Consider the following 20056-nt stretch of genomic DNA (forward strand, 5'->3'; position numbering starts at 1 on the left):
GTGCATGATGGTCCCTCGTAGCTTGGGAAGAGGGCGCCTTACCAGGTCCTCTCTGGGTCAGTCCTTGCAGACACAGCAGCTTTCAGATTGATGGAGAGCAACACCAATTCTTCTCTTGCAGCAAGGCTTCAAGGTTAAGCTTCAGTTTCACTCCAGTTACTCTTCAGCTTCTGAACACTAATTCTAGCAGTGAGAGGCCCCCAGATATACTAGTTGATCTCCCTTTCATTCTGCTGTGTCACACTCGGGCAACCAATTGGTCAGAAGGGCATTCATGCAGGTAGGAAGGCAATCGGCTGCATACTGCATTTAGGCCATTCACTTCTCTCCAGACACTCACAAGTTATGTGTATTGGTACAAGTACCCAGCCATTCAACACTCCACACTGCAGTCATACCAGTTTCGGGCAGGGCTGTCTCAGTCATTGTGTCGAACACCAGATACTAGACACCCACAACTCAGAATGCGTATTCGCCACACACTCCATTCACCCAGGTCCCACCCACAGGCGTGCCCACAACATAGTCATTGGGAAGGCTCCAGCCAGTCTGGCCTGGACTTCACAACAACACCATATATGGAACTTCCACCCAACAGCCGGTCAGGGGGAAGGGACAGAGTCAGGGCTTCCCAGGACTTTGGGAAAACAAGGTAACAGGCAATAGAAAGCAAGAAGCCACAGGGGCCATCTTGTTTCCTATCAGGAATCAACTGATTCCAATGGCAGGGCCTGGGTATCCCAAAATGCAGGATACTTGGAGCACCTGTCAAATTCAGCATGGAGCTGCCACCAGCCCATACCCTGCTCTGTGGGCCACACACAGGCGCCCAAAAACATACACTAGGGGCACAGGGTTGTACCCCCACCCATGGGTGCCATAAGGGTATCCCATGGGTCTGTTCACCAAAACCAAAAGAGAGCTGCACCGCCAGGAGTTCCACATGAACCCCTGTGCGGAAAACACAACAGAACACATGATAAAAAAGCAGTAAAGGACAAGGATACGGAGGCCCTGTCCCACCGATGCATTTCCAGCATCACAAAGGTAGGTGTTGGAAAGCCAAGGTGAGAATAGAGCACTCAGGGACACCACAGGTGGAGAGTGAGATGGAGGAGAGATCAGTCAGTCCAGAGCCAGGTCCGTGATGCCAAGGGTATCACAGTGCAGATTTGTAAGGGTGGCATGATTGACCGAATCGAAGGTAGAGGAAAGGTCAACCAGGATGAGGACAGGTGGCTGGGGGGCGCTGAGAGCCTGGCCAAGACGGAAGTCTCTGAGCCCTGTGTGTCGGCACCGAATAAATCCTGAAAATTGCTGCTTTAAGACAGCCGGGTACGCACACCTGATGGGAGTGGGGAACAGAATGTAGCCGCCCCACCCTCCCGAGCTTTGAAACTCCCAGCTCCTGTAGACTCCTGTGAAGCTGGCCCAAGCAACAAAGCAATGGCCGCGGCTCCTGGCGGACCACTGGTGGGGTGACCCCAGTGGCTGTCTCCCGAGTAGGAGGGCCGAAAGTGGAAAGAGCAGGTGCCCACCCCCCCAGGAGTGGTGAGCAATCTGCCCCCCACTGACACCGGGGGCAATCGTAGTGTGTGGGCGGGACCCAGTGGATCTGTGGGGAGCAAGGAGGTAAAGACGGTAGAGGCCGAGCCCAGTGCACGGCGCTTCATGGGCAGGAAGCAATGTGGAGCCTGCTCTCGGAGCCATGACCATCCCGGGCTGCTCCGTCCGCCCAGGGCCCTCACATCTTTGGTGCCCTGTATACCCCGGCAGGCTCCTGTCTTCCCCTTGAGGGGGGAGTAGAGGCAGAGGAGGCCGGGGCCCAGTGCGGCAGAGTTCTGGGGTGGAGGCAGTATGGAGCATGCTACCGGAGCTGTGACTATCCTGGTCTGCCCCACAAGCCTGGGGACTCACCTCTTGGGTGCCCTGTGTGCCCTGTGTGCCCTTGCAGTCCCCTGTTTTCCCAGTGTTCCTGGTGGAGCCGCTGGTGAGGAGCACCCCCTCCCCCTTTGAGGCTGCTGGAGCGGGCCCTGGTGGTGTGAAGGCCTCTAAATTCAGGTGCGGGATGGCCTTGGTTTCGCAGCCACCATACATCCTTCTGGCTGGTTCATGCTGAGAGACGGCAATACTGAGCAACGTGGGGCATTGTGGGGCCCAGCAGGAGGAGACTGACCCTTGGGCTTGGTGGCGAGGACATTGAGGATCAGGGTCCCCGGTGGAATCCCGCAGAGGGGGGGGGCCTAACCCGAGATCACCCCTCCCCACTGTTGGGCCCCGCCGGCCATACGGAGTCCCATGCCCTTGCTTTATCCCTGGTGAGGGGCACCCCCGCCGGGGTGGGCCTGCTCCCAACATGGGGGGAAAACCGACAAAGAGCAGAGGAAGCTGACCTTCGAGGGGGGGTCCCATATTCCAAGATTTCTAGATTGCAGCAACAGGCAGAGGTGCCGGACCCGAGGGGGCAGGGAGATATTGCTGGACCTCAAAGCGGGCATTGGTGGGGGGGGGGAGTTGTACTCCAAGCTGGATTCACTCTCTTCCAAGGTTGGAACACAGGGTATACGACCTGGAGGATGGATCTATGGCGCTGGCGGCCAGGGTGTCGACAGTCTAGGTGCAGCTCAGGTCAGTGGCTGCCAAGAATGAGGACCTGGAGGGAGGGGCCCATAGGAACAACATTCGCTTGATTGGCATCAGAGAACATCGGGGGCAGATCAAGATGGAGACATTTGTCAAAACTCTGTGCTTAGAGATCTTTGGAGGGTCCAAGCTTTCTCCCCTGTTTGTGGTTAGAAGGGCCCACTGCATACCGGCTGCGCAACCGTTGCCTGGGCCCCCACCCCCCCCACCCCATCATTGCTTGCCTCTTGAACTGCAGGTATTGGGACAAAAATTCTTCGCCTGGCCAGGCAGAAAGGGGAACTTCAATACGACAGCAATAAGGTCCATATTTATCCGGACTTCTCAGCAGTGGTGCAGGCTTCCAGGATGGTCCTTCACAAGGGGGTCAAACGCCTCCTCGAAGACTGCAGTATTCCATATCCATGCTATTCCCTGCGAAGCTCCGTATCCAGCACAATGGCAAGACCCAATTCTTCACCTAGCTGGAGGCGGCAAGCTCCTTCTTGGACGAGATTGGTCAACGTCCCCGCCCTGGAACAGGGCCGGGAATCGGAGTCGAGAGGGCCGGGAGGACCCCTGAGGCTGGGTCTCCTGACGGATGATCCGGAAAGAGAATTGCAGAATGGATATGCAACTGTCTATGTAACAGTACTTGGCTAGCCCGGGCTGCTTGGAAATATGTCTACTACCTAAGGGTGGCGGGGCTGACACAGGCTTGGTTGGGCCCTAGCGCCCAGAGCACAGCAGTGGTTATGGTTTGTGGATGTGGGGACATTCGGGCGGGTTAGGGATTGCCCGTGGGGGTGGTGGGTGAGATGTGGTTTCAGGGGGATGGAGGTGCCACAGGGGCAGGTTGGGGGGAGGAGGTATGGGGTGTTGGTTTTGTTAGGTTTGTTTGGAATCCGGTAATAAACCTGGTGTCTCACTACCATGTCTCTCAATGAAAGGCCAGGCCCCTGCTCAACAGGCAGCGAGCTAATGGGAGGAGGGAGGACGTTTCTGATAACCGGGTATCTGTGGGGAAGATGGCATTTCTGGGTTGGAACATGGAACATTATGGGGGGGGCAACCCCTCCAAGATCAGGAAAGTTACACAGTGCCTCAGAAGGCACCAGGTGGAAGTGGCATTCATCCAAGACCCATCTTACTTCCTCCTCCAAACACAAATGGGCCGCCTGATAGGGTTGTCGCAGGTATTTTTCCTCCTATGCGAGGAGTGGGGGGAGTAGCTATCCTGAAAGGTGGGGGGGGGGGTCACATTTCGCCTGGTCTCAACGGAGGGAGATGATGAGGGAGGGCACTGCTTGTATGTGGTGTCCTAGGAGTGCTGAAGGCACTGGTGAACTCGTATGGCCCAAATGTGGACAATGCTAATTCCTTGACTTGGTTTGGTGCAGCTGGCCGGGTGTCAAGGCGCCACCATCGTGTGGCACGGGGACATAAATACTGTGATTGACCCTCTCAGGGATAGATCCAAGGTGTGGCAGGGTCCTGTTTCCAGGGCGAGCTTGCAGGTGCAGGAAATATGCAGGACGTATAGTCTCGTGGACCGATGGTGACACCAGCACACAGATAAACGGGATTACACCTTCCACTCCTGGGCTCACAGATCCAGCCCTAATGGTGTCCCGTGAGGGGAAGCTCACTTGGGGTGATAGTTGGATACTCCCTCAAATTCTCTCAGATCATTCTCCTGTGCTTCTGGCGTGTGGGCTGGGAAGGGAAAGGAGGGGGGGGCCCACTATTGGCGATTCAAACCCGATGCACTGCGGAAGCCAGTGTCCTACCAGAAATTACGGGATGAGATCCAGTACTTTTTTCAGCAAAATGAGGACAGTCTCCTCGGCAGGGGTACTTTGGGAATGCCATAAGTGTTATTTCACGGGGATGTGTTTGGCTAAGGAACATGGGATCCTCTGCGGTATTAGAAGGGACATTGCAGAGAGTTTGCGGCCCGGCTTAAACATTTGGAGGCTGAATATGCATCCACAGCAGACCCTCAAACCCTGGCAAGGAGCTTGACAGGTTCAGGACAAATGCTGATCGTGAGATCCGCTTTCTGGGTCGAGTCCATCAGATAAGTTAATACGGGTAGGGACAGAAACCACGGGACTTGTTGACCCAGTTATTAGAGGCTGACAAGCGGGCTCCGCAGGTGAAATGCATTAGAGACCCCCAGGGTGGGGTTGTGCACATGGAAGAGGGTTTTCCTGCGGAATTTCGAGCGTTCTTCAAAAACCTGTACGGATCCAGGTACTCTCAGGACTCGGATACCCTGCAACGTTATCTAAAGGAGGTGGAGCTGTACTGGGTGGAGTCGCAACTCTGTTAGCCTCTCAATTAGGAGGTCTCATTGGAAGAGATCCTGGCTGTAATCAAGGTGATCCAGGGATCCAAGTCTCTAGTGCCTGACGGTCTAACCGGGGAATTTTATAAGGCGTATGCCCCTTTCCTGGCTTCAGTGCTCCTGCAGGTATGAGGAATCTCTTGCTGTTAGGACACTCACCACCCCCCCCCACTGTGTGAGGCAAACATTGTGCTTTTACACAGAGGGGAAACCGGCCAAGGATTGCGCCTTGTACCGGCCAATTTCCCTAATCAATGTGGATAACATAATATTTGCTGTGGTACTCGCTAACCAACTGCTCCCCCCGATTCCTGGCTTGGTGCTGGTGGACCAAGCTGGGTTTGTCCCCAGGAGGAACTCCACGTATGGCCTACGCTGTTTCTTCGGGGATCGGGCGGCACTTGAGCAAACATCACAAGCGGTTTCTGTTTTCTAGACGCCGAAAAGGCCTTCGACTCCGTCGAGTGGCCCTTCTTATTTGCGGTACTCCAAAAGCTAGGGCTCGGCTCTTATTTTATTAAACTGGTTTCTCTACTATGTCAACCCCTCTGCGAAAATTGTTGTATGGCGACCGAGATCTGAAAGCTCCGAAATGGGGAGGGGGCCGCGGCAAGGCTGCCCCCTCTCCCCACTTGTATTTGCCCTTGCGCTGGAGCCAGTGGCAGCGATCCTGCGAGAGCGCCATATTGAGAGGGGGTTGAATCTAGGCATGCATAAGCTGATTATCTCTGTATGTGGGCAATGTGGCCCTCTTTATTGATAACCGGCAAGCAACTTCAGCCCTGTGATGCGGGAGGTGCTGAGGTTTGGGGAATTCTCGGGTTTGAGGATCGACCACAACAAATCTGTGGTGTTGCCTGTCAGGTGTCTTGACCCACGTTTGAGTCATTAAGCTGCAACATTTGGTGCTGTGGGCTTAGAAAATCCAAGATGGCCAAAAAGCCCACATGTGCGCCAGAATCCAGGAGAACCGCGCAGTTTGTGCGCACACCAAAATGGTCGCCTAACCTTGCACCCACCAGTGCGAGCGTGATGGGCCAGGGGTGCCATGAGTGGAATGTGTGCCAAAGGAAAAACAGCAGTGCCTGTTAGCTTAAAAAGCCCTTTGAAATCACCTTGGTTTCTCTGAATGCAAGCTTTCAAACATTGCAGGATATTCAAAAATCTCACTGAACACCAGCAGACATTTGGCAGAATGAAGTTTTGTGTGCATACAAAATCTGGAAAGAAAAAGAGCCCAAAACCATGTTCATAACAAAACTGGCTGAGCTGTGGAGGTCAGCAGCTTAAATTAAACTGAACTGAAAACCACTAAAATCGAAATGTTTAAATTAAATGAGGGACCTACTTTTGAGTGTCACATAGTTTGTAACTGTTGAAATGTCATAGTTTTGAACTTAGAATCAGCATTCTAGCTGCATGTGTAAAAATTGTCAGTTTGATTTGAATGTAAAAAACTGGGAACAAAAAGTGACCTTTAGCTGAAACCTGGCTTAATGAAACTGGATTCTGCCCGACAACTACCCCCGACAGGAGTTGAAACTGGATCAACAGCTGTGTTCCCAGGCCTGGCTGCATTCTGCTGCCCCACAAAAAGGAGGTCACATGGCCCTGTTGATTGAAAGGGGAGTGGCAGCTGGGGACTGCAGGAAATTGAACAATGGGCCTTCTTTGGCTCAGGCAAATGTTATATTGGGGGGGCCGTAAAGTGGCTTCCTCTTGGGGGAAAATGGGAGGGGCAGTGCCTCTGCTAGCAGCTGAGCTTGGGGGAAGTGGATAAACCAGTTATTCCACCCTGTGATGTGGGAAGCCACACCCCTTTTTGACCAGAGCATAATTTTAAAAAGATAGATAACGCATAGTGCGGACTGGGCAAAATTATATAATTAATATCATTGTTCTTGTGATTTTTCTGTGCACGTTTTAAGAGGCGTTGGGACCCTGTGGTGTATTCTGGGGGGTTGCTAGCGGAAAATAGGGTCTCACTCCAAATGTATGCATGTTAAAAATCTGACACTTTATCATCTGAAACCCATATCCCTGGTGCACATTTGTGTAAAATCTGGAAACGTTTAGAGGTCGTTATCTGGATGAAAAGGGGAGAATTCTGTCATCAGTGGACACGACATCGTACAAAGACAGGGATCGGATGGTTTGGTGCTACAGAAAATATGTTAACTGGACCTATAATATGAGAAAAATGGTACATAGATAAATATGTATGTGGATCAGAAATAGATTTGTGTGCAATTTGACAAGGGGAGGTTCCTCTGACCATAAAACCTACAGCATCACTCGGACACTCCTTTTCTTTCCCCCAATCAAGGGAGAGGGGAGAATTTGGCCAATGATAAGTGAGAGGGGCAGGCTTAGCTAGGCCCAGGCACACACCCATTTTCAAAACACATAAAAAGGGCCACAGAAACCCAGGTAGAGGACATTCAATTCCATTTTCTGCGGGACGCTCTGCCGGGATACTCCAGACTTCACATCGTATCTCCGGAACCGTTTGTGGTAGGAATGAGATTTAACTTTCATCTGAAAGCTTAGAATCTAGGCGTTCCACCGAACCTGGAACCGACTTCCTACTCCCTATACCTTTTCCGTAATCGCGAGACACGCACTCGCGAAATTTACCGCGATTTGGCCCGATTTCTTCATCTGTAGAAATCAGCAGCTTTTTGCTTCTCTTTGCTAAAATTCGTTTGCAATCTGCTAACCATTCATAGAGTATTGTTAAAGTGAGCCTGAATTAATATAAAGTAGCCATCACCTACCCTGAACCTCTAGAGGAAATTTAAAAGCAATTTTAGCACCTTTTCACTTCCTTGCAAACCACATTAAAGTAATTCGCCTGTGTTTAAAACTCATCCCTGTCTTCCCTAAGCTTGCTGGGAGAACTGTGTATTGCATTATAAAGTGTGATTTGTTGGGATTCTTGAAGACTGTGTGCTCTCCTTCCATGTCTTGTATTGCATAGGGGGGGAATGAATTGTCAAAAGAAAAAGTGATCATATTACCTTTTTGCTAAAATCATAACAATTTATTTCTGTACTGCATTTTATTCCACTTTGCGTTTCCTTGAACCATATAAAGCATTCTTTCCCACCTTATTCTTCTGTTCCTATTCATAAGTTACCTCTTGCTGACTACTGCTCATATTCACAAGTGTAATATCCATTATCAATTTATTTATAGAAATGAGATATATATATATATATATATATATATATATATATATATATATATATATATATATATATATATATATATATATATATATATATATATATAGTTTAAATTTGCAAAACAAACCTACTTCTTGGCTCAGTGGGGTCAGGGGGATTCTAAGAGGGGGGTGTTATACAAGGGTTGTCATCCAGAGTACTGAACTGGATATAAAAATACATCAATAAGGGTTTTCCTCAGCGTCCCAGTCTAGGCATTGACTTAGCTGTAGTGTTGATTGAATATCGCTTACATGCCCCTTAAGGAGGGGACAAGGTTTGACGATGAATTTGGCCTTGGGTAGGAGTCTTCCGGGGTCCGCTACCTGGGGGTTCAGGTGTCTCGCAGCTGGGATGACCTGTTTGCGATAATTACGGGAGGACACTCTACTAGAGCGCATTTCCATTGTGAAAATGATTGTGCTCCCTAAATTTTGGTACCTTTTCCTCAACATTCCCCTGCTGCTGTCAGGTGGCTTTTTCCAGCGTCTGCATGGGTTCATCCTTGACTTAATTTGAGTGCGGAAACCTGCAAGGGTGGTGTATACCACATTACTACAACCAATGGCAGTGGGAGGGGGGGGGGCTTAGCTCTACCGGATCTCGAGCTGTATTATTGGGCAGCGCAGGCACACTTTCTTGGGCACTGGTATGCCACTCACTTTGTGAGGCCGCATGCACAGGTGGCGAGAGCGCTTGCCGCCCCAGATCTGCTGCGTGCAACGATTCTTGGGGCATCCCGAATATCGCCCAATACTCTGAACGTTGTCAAGATTACCTGTGCGGTTTGGAAAAATATTGCATGGAAAATGGATGTTTCTATTCTGTACTCGCCCCCTCCTCCCGGTACGAAATGTGCCCGGGTTCGCCATAACGGGTGAGCAAGTCTATCTGCAGTTGGCGGACAAGCTTGGTATTGTCACATTTTAGAGATCTTTTCGTCGATGGTGAGTTTCTCTCCATTCAGCAGGCAAGGGAGTGTGGGGGGGGGGACGATTCGGCTCTGGGTGCTTTTCTCTTTTTTTAGAGTATGACACACACTCAAGGCATTATTTCCCTTGTTTCCCAGGCAGAGGAGAAATGGAGACTGCAGTAGGATTTGCAAGTTCCTTGCAGATTTTGAAAATGTCAGCCGTGTTAGTGGCCACAGAGATGTGGGCTTGAACAAAGGCCCCCTTCTTTTCAGCAGATGCAGATTCTATATTGTCTCCAGAGCAGACGGCATGCCTGTTTCTCCGAGGATTTGCTCGAAGGGTGCCACTCGGATGCTCTGCACTTGCGTTTCAGAGAGGCCAGGTCGGAGTCATACTATGAGTTGCGCTTGGAGGCAGGTTTCATGCAGATCCTCATGAGAGGGGCCAGAATGTCCAGAGTGTTGGAGATGGAGCGTTAAAGGTTAGTAAGGACTGTCTCGGAATGAGAGTCAGTGGCTGAGTAGGAGGGGGGAGTGAAGGTGGCAGCAAAAGCAGCAACTGACATTCACTTAGAGCGGTCTAATGTTAAGGTGATACTCCGGGTACTTGCAGGAAAGGAATTGGGTTTGGGTTTTCCGGAAACACCTTAAGACTCTGCTGTTCGCCCAGGATGTTTCATTTCCCGGACTTTCTCCCTAAAGACTGTTCAAACTTTATTTTGTAATAATGTGTTCCTGTGATGTTGTGATCTGATTTTTAATTATGTAACCAGTGCCTTGATGCCTATGGGTTTAGTGCGCTCTTCACATACAAAAATAAACTACTTCATGGGAGTCCTCCAAGGCAAAATTCATGGAAGCACTCTGATTTAGCATTCTGTTTGTCTCTGGTATGGTATTGGTGTTTTGTAAGGCAGACCCAAGCGTCTTTCTGGTGCTAAGAACGAATGGATCAATAGTGCCACTGCAAAGTTGTAAGAATCACACTGGTGTCTTTTGAAAATATACCATTCTTAAGACCAGATGGATCTCATCGGCTCGGAAATGTAAAGGTGGATTATTCCAGTGTTGATGCTAGCAGAGAAAACCTCTTACCAGCCTTTCTTTGATTTTTAAAATACAAGATCCTGAGAATGAATGTGAAACGTGTTCCCCAGAGTATAGTGAAATACACTTTTCTTTGAGAGTGGACGCCTCTGTACTGTACAACAGGGATCTGCAGCCTTTGGCTCTGTTCTGGACTACAATTCCCATCAACCCTCACCTGTATAGTCCACGCTTTGTCACCACGGGACTTGTAGTGTGAAACATGTGGAGAGACACAGGTTGCAGACTCTTGCTGTAGGTTATCTGCACAAAGCAGTGATTTAAATTGACCCTCTGCTGAAAAGGCAACCGCTGGATGGACTGTGATGCCAGCAGTATGTGGTCTGAACGTGGGAGGCAGAGGAACAGCTGCGCTAAAGCATTTTGTAGCATCAGCTGCTGATTACATAAGTGTACACAGTGCTTTACATTGGAAAAAAGAAGTGCAGGTACTCGCCAAACTACGAAGCTGGACATTCCGGCGAAACGCTTTCGGCGTCAGTGTTTTGGCATGGCTCTTTGGGAACAGGTCCCTTTTAGACACACCCTATTTGCAGGCAATAGCCAGTGAGATTAAATTATGTGCCAAGGAGCACACACTTTAGTAAAGCAGAGTATGTGAGATCCTTTCACACAAACTTTCAATTTGTGGTTATACATTGTGTTAAAGTTTGAGTATCTATATTAAATTACTTTCTTCTTTTGCTTATCAAACTAGCAGATATCATAGATGTAATCCAAGCTTCAGAAAGGGAGTTTTTTTTTTTTTTTTATTGCTCGCTTTCACTACTTAACAATAAATTTGGTAGATAACTGGAACTGTGTGCGAGTTTTCAGTCGAATCGAAAACGTTCCATCACAACTCTAATTACTTAAACATTTACATATTTAGAATATGCACTGCTAATTAAAAAAAATCTTAAAAGGTAATTTCGCAGGCTTTCCAAATCAATCCCTGCTCCATCAAAGGACACATATGGTAACAGGTGAAGCCCACTTAGCAAAACAGTGTTCCACACCTAGTGTGCTGAGAGCACAGTAGCTGCATGTGTCTGTCCTTTTTGCTTTGCAGTGTGGGCCGTGAATGAGACATTATGGGCACTACGGGTGGTGGAGAAAGGAGGAGAGAGGGGGCGCTGCTTCCCCCAGCAAAGGCTGCAGAAGCCTAGTCCTCGAAGTTGCGATAAAGTGAAATGAAAGGCTTTCATTTTCACCTCGCAGCATAATTGGTTTCCGATACTCTTTCAAGAATTGACAAGTGCAGGTACTCAAATGCTCAAAAATAAGTGAAGGTACTGAGGGTCGGGTAGGACCTGCCCATTTTAAAGCCCTGGGTGTACATTGCTACCCGCATAGAACGCGGCTCACCTATTCAATATAGGACCCCACCAGGTGGATGGTGGTTTACATTGCTACCCGTATATAAAGCAGCACAGTAAGCAGTGGAAATATCTTTCGAATGGATTGTGTCCTCCTACGTATTCCTCATCTTTTCATATCTCTTTTCCAGCATCATCTGCTTTGGATTTTCTTTTCCGGCAGAGGTCGTGAAGGCATGCCCCTGCACACTCACACCAGAAAAAATACAACCCGCTAGGGAATAAAAAGGCCCAAGACACCGCTTGCAAGGATAACAAGTATTTACTTCTACAAAATATAAATACATCAGCAAAGAATGTTCTAGTAACTTGGGGATGTGCAGCAAGCTAAAAGGTCGACTGGTGTCATCAATGTCATCATTACATACAATAAAAACCTGCAAGGCTGGTTGGAGTGACCCTATACATTGGCGACCCTCTCTATAGGGGATACTAGGACATTGGTCCTAGCCTTCTTGTCTGTCTGTCCACGTGGGTGCTGCTGGGCATCATCTACAGAAAAATAGGGCCTAACAAGCAATTAGTTACTTTGACAACAATGCTACTCTATCACTCTAATGGTGCACCTGGTCGACAGATTTATTTATTTTGGCATTTGTAGAGCGCACCTAACCCTGGGGCATCTGGGCGCTGAAAAATCTGGACAGTTACCTACATACATATTGACATTATGTATCATACATCTTGGTTCGTTGCATTCAGGTAGTGGAATGCATGCTTTGTGCATTTACAGTGATATCATTGGATTACATACAAGTATTGAGCAGTCCTATACAGTGGGCTAGATGTAGAGGGGCCTGGGGAGGAGCTGAATGCAAAATGAGGGTGGGATTAAGGTGGGTGGATGAGTCCGGTAGATTAGATGTCAAGTGCTAATGTGAATAGACAGGTTTTCCTTTTATTCTGAAGGTCCAGAGTGAGGTTTCTGATCTTGGAGCTGGTGGGAGAGCATTCCAGTGTTTGGCAGCTAGCAATGGGAAGCTGTTACCACCTGCTTTCTGGTGTTTGTATTTGGGAATGGTGAGTAGGTGAGTGTAGGCGCTGCGTGTCGGTCTAGTGGGTGTGTTCAGTGCAAATTTATTTGCGAGGTATTTTGGGGCAGATTGCGAGATACATTTATGTGTTAAGAAGAGCGTTTTAAAGGGGGTGCTGTCTTGTACTGGCAGCCAATGGACAGAACGCCTGGTTTCTCTGATGCAATTACTCTTAGGGATATTCTGTGCAGCTCTTAGTGCATTGTTTTGAATTAGCTGTAATTTCTTTAGATTGCATTTGTTAGCCTGATGTAGAGGGCATTGCAATAAGCCAATCTGGATAGAATGAGTGCTCTAGCTATAGTGGTACAGCTGGTTGGGGAGAGGCTGTAGCGTTAACTTGTCTCATCAGAGTGACCGTGGAGTTAAGATAGATGCCGAGTGTTTTGACTTCCTTGGAAACTTTGATGTTAATGTTGTCTATCATGAATGAATTATGAGTCAAGTTTTTTTAGTCTGGGTTGAGAGCCGGTGAGGAGGATCTGTCTTTTCATCGGTAAGGCAGAGGCCATGTTGGGCCATCCATGCCTGGATCGTTTGGTAAATTTGATTTAGTGATTTTGTATAGTTGTCGTAGGAGCCCGTCAGAGTTATGAGGATTTGGGTGTCGCCCGCATAATTGGTGTAGGTGACAGCCAAGTCATCAAGGTGGTCGAAGAGTGCTTTAGTGAATATATTGTATAGCTGGGGCAAAACACAGGAACCTTGTGGCACTCCACATGGGACTGCAGCTGGGGGTGCTGATGCAGAGGGGGAGAATACTCTCATAGTTCTGTTGAAGAGGAAGGATTGTGTCTAGAGTGTGGCATTTAGGGGCAAGTGAGCTGCTGTTGCTGAATGGCTGCATAGTATGCTGTGGTCCACTTAGTCAAAGGCTGCAGATAAGTGGAGTAGGAGGAGGACTGCCAATTTGCCGTTATCTTTGAATTGATCCATTTGGTTTTTTAGATCTAGCAAGGCTGTTTCAGTACCGTGTTGTGCCCGGAAGCGTGATTGGCGGAGGCCAAGAAGGTTATTGGTTTCAAGGTGTTTTTGGATCTGCATGTATGCTGCATGGTCCAGTATATTGAGGAGGAATGGGACCATTATGTGTCAGTAATTTGTCGTGATGTTAGAATCCAGGGTGGAGCACATTCATCCTGGGGTGCGAAGGTCTGCAGCCTTTGAGAGCATGAAAGGCTTGTAACTCTGAAACTGACTCGTGGTGTGAATTATGTCTGTGCCAATAATACAAGCCTAATACTAACACGTTTGGTGCTTTCACTGTGCGTGTGCCTACATTCCAAAATGGCTAACAATAACTAAGGTGGCGCTTACACTCGCCTCTACTATGCAGCTCCTAATGCATGCACTATGCAATTGTGCACGAGCCCCTCCCGCTGCTCCCTCGAAGTGCGTATTTTTGTTTTCTCATTCAGAATCATTTAGGGTTGTGGGAAGACCCTATTTCCTTCTCAGTAGGTGCTGTGCCTCGATTTCCCCCGACTCAATGTCCCTCAAGTGCCTCAGCCTCGATGTTGACATTGTCACCAATATTTATAGCATGCGCAGCACCCGTTGGCTTTAGTTCTGCTTTTTCGACGCAGCGATCGCTTCGAAAGAATTACGGCGCACTTCGGTTTTCACTCGTGTGAAAATCTTCATCGTCCACTCCATCGCCTCTGAATTCAGGATTCAAGAAATGCCACAATTGCGGTGCCGAAATGTCGATCACTGTCCCTGTCAAGTGAGATTTGTGGTATCTGGGCACAGAGCATTGAACGTGACTCCTGTCATGCAATGACCAGTAAGACTCTAAAAGAGAATAAAGGGGAAACTAGCTGCGGTTAGGACCCCCTTAAAATACTCTTCATTCAATCTAAAATTAGATCTTCTGTCGAGAGACCCTCCTCTGAGGAAATCATCCAAAAAACGATCTCGCTCTAGGAGTGGGTCTCGCCATTCCTAGGTTTCGACAAAGAAGTCGAAAAAGAGGCGTTCCAGACTCAATCATCCTCTAGCGATTCCTCTCCTGAGAGAATTTCATGTCTGACCAAATCCTCTACTCCTGCCGAGTGAGAAGAGTTTCAGAGAGAGATGTTGAAAAATTCGAGTAGGAGGCCCCAGCCCCCTCGAAGGACGAGAGAAGGCATGCTCTGGTCGTGCTGCATAAAGGCTACATAGCAAAGACAAAATCCTGCACGCCATTGAGCCTGGGACGTAAGCCATCGACCCAACAAGAACCGCTGAGGCCTCGATCTGACGAAATTTCATCAGACTCCTTTGAGTCTAGGGTCTAGCCCTTCGAGGGCATTGGCTGCAAAAAAGGCATCATCGACACCATCAGTGACAAGGCCATCAACTTCTAGTGTCGAATGTCGACGCCATTGATCTTGAAGACGCCGTTGGCGCCTTTAGCTAAGCCGGTGAAGAAAATATACAAACATGCACTGAGAAAAGATTTCTTCAAATCTTTAATCGATTTTATTAAGAGCATGAGCCTTTTTTTGGGGACACTCCACCCTTTGGCCTGGGGTTTGGTACTCCTTACATGCCAGATACCCTGTTGAGTCCAAGATAACAGACTTGTATGAGAGCCTCCAAGTTGTGTGGATACATCACTTGAATTGGAAGTTGCAAATCCAGACCATGCAGAAGCCTCCTATAGGCATCTCATGACCCAGGTGGTTGACTTTGTAGGTTGGAGCAGGACGATTTAATGGATATTCTGGACCAGGGTCCACAAAAGGGTTTAGGAAAGGGTTAGGACAAATTGGGAGGCACCTGAGACAATTGCTGCAGTGAACAAGAACCTTACCATAAATTATAGGCCATTTAGCAGTGACCCTGGATATTTGGCAAAGCACCCCATGCCAGAAAAGCTTGCCGATTCACCAAGTTAATGGCTGTTGTGACAACGTGTCTCAGGAAAGGGGGATTCAGGTCTACCCCTACCTGGATGATTGGAAGATCAGGTCCTATTCTGCCACACAGGCCGTGGAACATCTCGGCATCAACTGTCACTGTCTACACAGAGTGGGCTTCCCCTCAATTTCAGGAAGTCCTACATGATACCATCACAAAGACTCCAATTCATTGGAGCGGTCCTGGATGCATCCTTGGGAAAGGCTGACCACCAGATAGTCACCAAGTTCCAGAGTGTCCAACGTCTTCCGGCCTTCGACTTTCTAAGGGAGCTCGGCCTCACGGCATCCTGCATTTTCCTTGTGCCAGAGACTCGCCTGAGAATGAGATCCCTCCAATGAGCTCTCAGGACTCGGTTGTCTCAATTATCAGGCAAGTTGGCAGACCTTCTTCAGGTTCTGAGCATAGTTGTGCAGGATCTCCTGTGATGGGCCTGCGTGGTGTGGACAACATTCTGAAGGGAGAACCTTTTTGGCAACCATGGCCGGAGATGACAGTAAACTGAGGCGCACGCCTCACTCACAGGGTGGGGAGCCCATGCCAACGATCTGACAATCAGCAGTCGTTGGTCTCCATCGGAGTCCAAACTAAACATCAACCTTTTGGAGCTGAGGGCAATCAGACTAACGCTGAAGACCTTTCTACCCTCTGTACGGGGAAAGAATGTCCTGATAATGATGGACAACACGGTGGCCATGTTCTACCCCAACAAGAGATGAGGTGTAGCGTCACTACCACTGTGCAGAGAGGCAATGCTGCTCTGGTTCTGGGCAATTCACGAAGATATCTGTGTCTGCAGTTCATCTATCCTGAGAGGAGAACGCTGTGCCTGGCACTCTGAGCAGGCAGAGCACAGTCTCCCACGAGTGGGGAACTAGCTCAGGAAGTTCTTCAAGAGATCTTCACCCTTTGGAGAATACCTCAACTGGATCTGTTCCTGACCAGCGTCAACCAGAAGCGCAAACTGTTTGCTCCAGCGGAATTTCCCCCAAGAGGATCTGTGTTCGTAGTGGACTTGGAGTTTCCCCGTCATTCCTCACGTGAGCAGGAGGTTGAGGAAGTTTGGGAAATCCATGATCCTAATTACTCCGGATTGGGCCAGGAGGACCTGGTACCCAGACCTTCTGCACGTGTCTATCTGCCCTCCAATGCGTCTTCCAAAAAGAGAGAACCTTCGGGTTTCCCATCCAGAGGTCAAGACACGCAACATTAACTCATGATTTCTGAGAGGTTGAGATATAAGGATTGGGACCTCCCAGATGACGTAATGAAGGGTTTGCCTTTGGCCCGCAGGCCAGCAGATAAATCTTTTTACTGTTGCCGCTGGAACAGGTTCTGTAACTGGTGTAGAGATAAGAATGTGGACCCTTTTCAATGTAATACACCTATGGTGTTGTCTCTTTCTTGCTACATTTGGTAAACCTGGGGCTCCAGATTGGAACCCTTAAGGCAGTGCTTTCAATTTTTAAGCGCTCTTCTGAAATGTTATTTATAACGTGCTTAATACCCAGAGGTTTCTAAGCGCGGACCCGGGGATCGAACTTGTGTTGCTCCGTGTCCTCTTGCTTCCAAGGCGAGCCCGTTGCTGCTGAGCGATCCTCCTGAGACTTCTGAGGAACTGCCATACTTTAAAATTCCTTTAATCCTACAATTTCTCAATGGGCTCACCAACGTGTTTCCCCCAACTCCTTTTCAAGTCCCTGTTTGGGATTTTAATCTTGTTCTGAAATGTCATGTGTGCTCCTTTTTGAGCCTCTTCATTCATGTCCATTAACACCTCTGATATTTAAGACAATCTTAATAGTAGCTCTAACATCAGCCCCGCAGTCTGAGCAAATTGCAGGCGTTATCTTGCAACCCCCCTTTTAATACTTTTTATAGAGACAAGGTTGTTCTTAAGGTAAAACCTTTGTTGCTACCTAAAATAGTCTCTGAATTCCATGTATCTCAACAAAAGAAAGTACCACCTTTTCATCCGCACCCTCATCCAGGAAAGGAAGAGGTGAGGCTACATAGACTCGACCCAAGAAGAGCTCTGAGTTTCTATATTTCGTGAATGGCGAAGATTCACCAAGGTGATCAACTCTTCATTGGATACACGGGTCATAAATTAGGATGAGCAGTAACGAGAAAAACACTGTCTAGATGGCTTATTCTGTGTATTGCAGAATGCTATAGATTTGCTGGGATAGACCCTCCAGAAGGCCCAAGAGCCCATTCTACGACAGGTATGGCAACATCTTCTGCCCTACAAAGAGGGGTGCCGAAAAGGGCCATCTGTGCGGTCTACCATGCGTTCCTTTGTAAAACATTACTGTCAAGACTCCTCTTCACCTCAGTAAGTAGGATATGGGAAGGCAGTCCTTCCTTCAGCAGTCCATGACTAATATTAATTCTGAAAATGTTTACTTCCGCCTCCAAAAACAACACTGCTTTTGGTAGTCTATCAAAAGATGAGGAATACGTGGGAGGCCACAATCCATTCGAAGAACAAGTTACTTAGCCCTGGTAATGTTCTTTCAACTGGATATTTCTCGCACATATTCCTCATCTCTCCTCCCAACCAGGCCCGCTGTAGAATTTCCTGGTATTACACTTTACGCTCTTTTAAAGTCTGATAAGCTATGATGCTAAGCGGGTAATTCCGCAAAGGAAAACGGGAAAAACAGAACGGAAGCCAACGGGCGCTGCGCGTACTATATATCCTGGTGATGACGTTGACCTCGAGACCGAGGACCTCGACGGACATGGATTCGACAGGATCGACGCACAGCATCTGCTGCAAAATACATTTTTCCAAAGCAGCTGATGCTGGGAATGAGATCAAAAGATGAGGAATACGTGGGAGAAACATCCAGTCGAAAGAATGTTACCAGTGATAAGGAACTTGATCTTCAAAGTTGCTTCAGATGGAAAAATCCTACTTTAGTTATTGCTTCAGTTTGTTGGTCAGCTTGAGGGATTGCTGGTTGATCACAGTTGTGTTTGGGACAGTGCAAGGGCTGAAGGGCATAGACCAAATTGCTACAAGCCCCTCTACTGAGAACATGGCTACATGGGAGGTATCCCACTCGGAAGGGTCTACAGCCAAATCTCCCCTGCCATGGATATCTGTGTGTGTGAGATTGTGTGTGTGTGTGTTCACGTGTAGACACATTGACACGTGTCAAGCGATTGTACGCACATAATGAAAGTTAGGTTTGTTAACAAAAACCTATGATAAATATATCTAAGCCTTTGGGGTACTGGATTTATGTATCTAATAGTTATAGTTTCCTTGGAAGAAAGTTAGCAGCCCTGCATAGTCATGACCAGTCTTCAATGCTAGCATTAACTCTGATGAATTAAGTCCAGAATTGATGAACATGGGAAGGGGATGGCATAGACCTTTTTCTATGTGGACAAAATGGATCAATAAAGTTGCAGTGCCTGGCATCACATTCACTCTGGTCAGTTTTATAAACCTTAATCAGGGCTCCTTGTTTTCGGTTTTTACTGATTTTGTTTACATAAAAATACAGACTGAAATGAATCTGCTTTGTCTATTATAACGGAGGGGAAAGAAAACCTGGAAAGAATGTCTTGGCTGCCCATGCTGTCTATAATGCATTGCAGGCCAACTAACATTACAAATTGGCAGCATGTACGGTGTAAAGGTTGTGTGAAAAATAGTATTAACATACTTAGAAATGCTGACAATATATGCTAGGTCAGCCGCAACCATTTGTCATGGTAAAAATGGAGCAGATCATTATGAGGAAAAACACAGTTCCATTTGCGTCCTGTATGGCTGCGTGTGTGTTTTTATTTCATTCATTTTTTTCATTTTAATAAATGGAGAAATACACTTGTTTACATTATATATTTTCTTTAGATGGCCGATAATAAATGTGTATAAATACAGAAAAAATGGCCCAAAAATAAATCTGCATAAATACTGACAGACATGACAAAAAATGAACTCCATAAAACCAGGAGCATTAGCTATAATCCATACAAGACTGAAAACTAGGAAAATGAACACGCAGGTTCTAGTACTGATTGGTGAAGTGTTGGGATAGCTCTGGGGCAACGTTGGTCTTGGAAGCATGACCAGCCAGAACAGAGGTTCGAATTCCGTTCGCACGTTTAGAGACTTCTCTCTGGTGTTAAGCAAGTAATAAAAGATGAATTAATTTACTTGCAAATAAAAAACTGCTTTAAGAGAGGAGATAGAGATAGTAAGCTGTATGTTTACAGAGACTCTGTACGTTACCTTCAAGAAGAAGCTCTATGTACTTGAGTGATGTACAGACATGCAAGTTTGATAGATGTGAGTGGCAGCGAGGGAACCAAAGGTGCAGTCTGAGGAACAAAATAGATGAGATTTCAAAACAATCTCTCAAATCGTCATTTAGCCCTCCACCGAAGGAAACGTCCAGCCAACATACCGGTTGCTGCCATTTTGTTGCGGTGGGACATAAGGATTCACAGGCACAATTCCTGAGAATCGAGTTGAATGCTTGCACATTTCATGTCATGAGGTAGGCTGACCCTGGAGC

General features: G+C 47.7%; 1 protein-coding gene across 1 annotated transcript in view; it reads left to right on the forward strand.

The window, feature by feature from the left end:
- The window catches only part of FZD3 (frizzled class receptor 3), a 330881-nt gene that overhangs the window by 154016 nt on the left and 156809 nt on the right, over positions 1–20056 (forward strand). The gene's annotated exons all lie outside the window — the stretch shown is intronic.

Source organism: Ambystoma mexicanum, chromosome 4p, assembly GCF_040938575.1.
Source record: "Ambystoma mexicanum isolate Mex_15411 chromosome 4p, UKY_AmexF1_1, whole genome shotgun sequence".
Taxonomy (NCBI): domain Eukaryota; kingdom Metazoa; phylum Chordata; class Amphibia; order Caudata; family Ambystomatidae; genus Ambystoma; species Ambystoma mexicanum.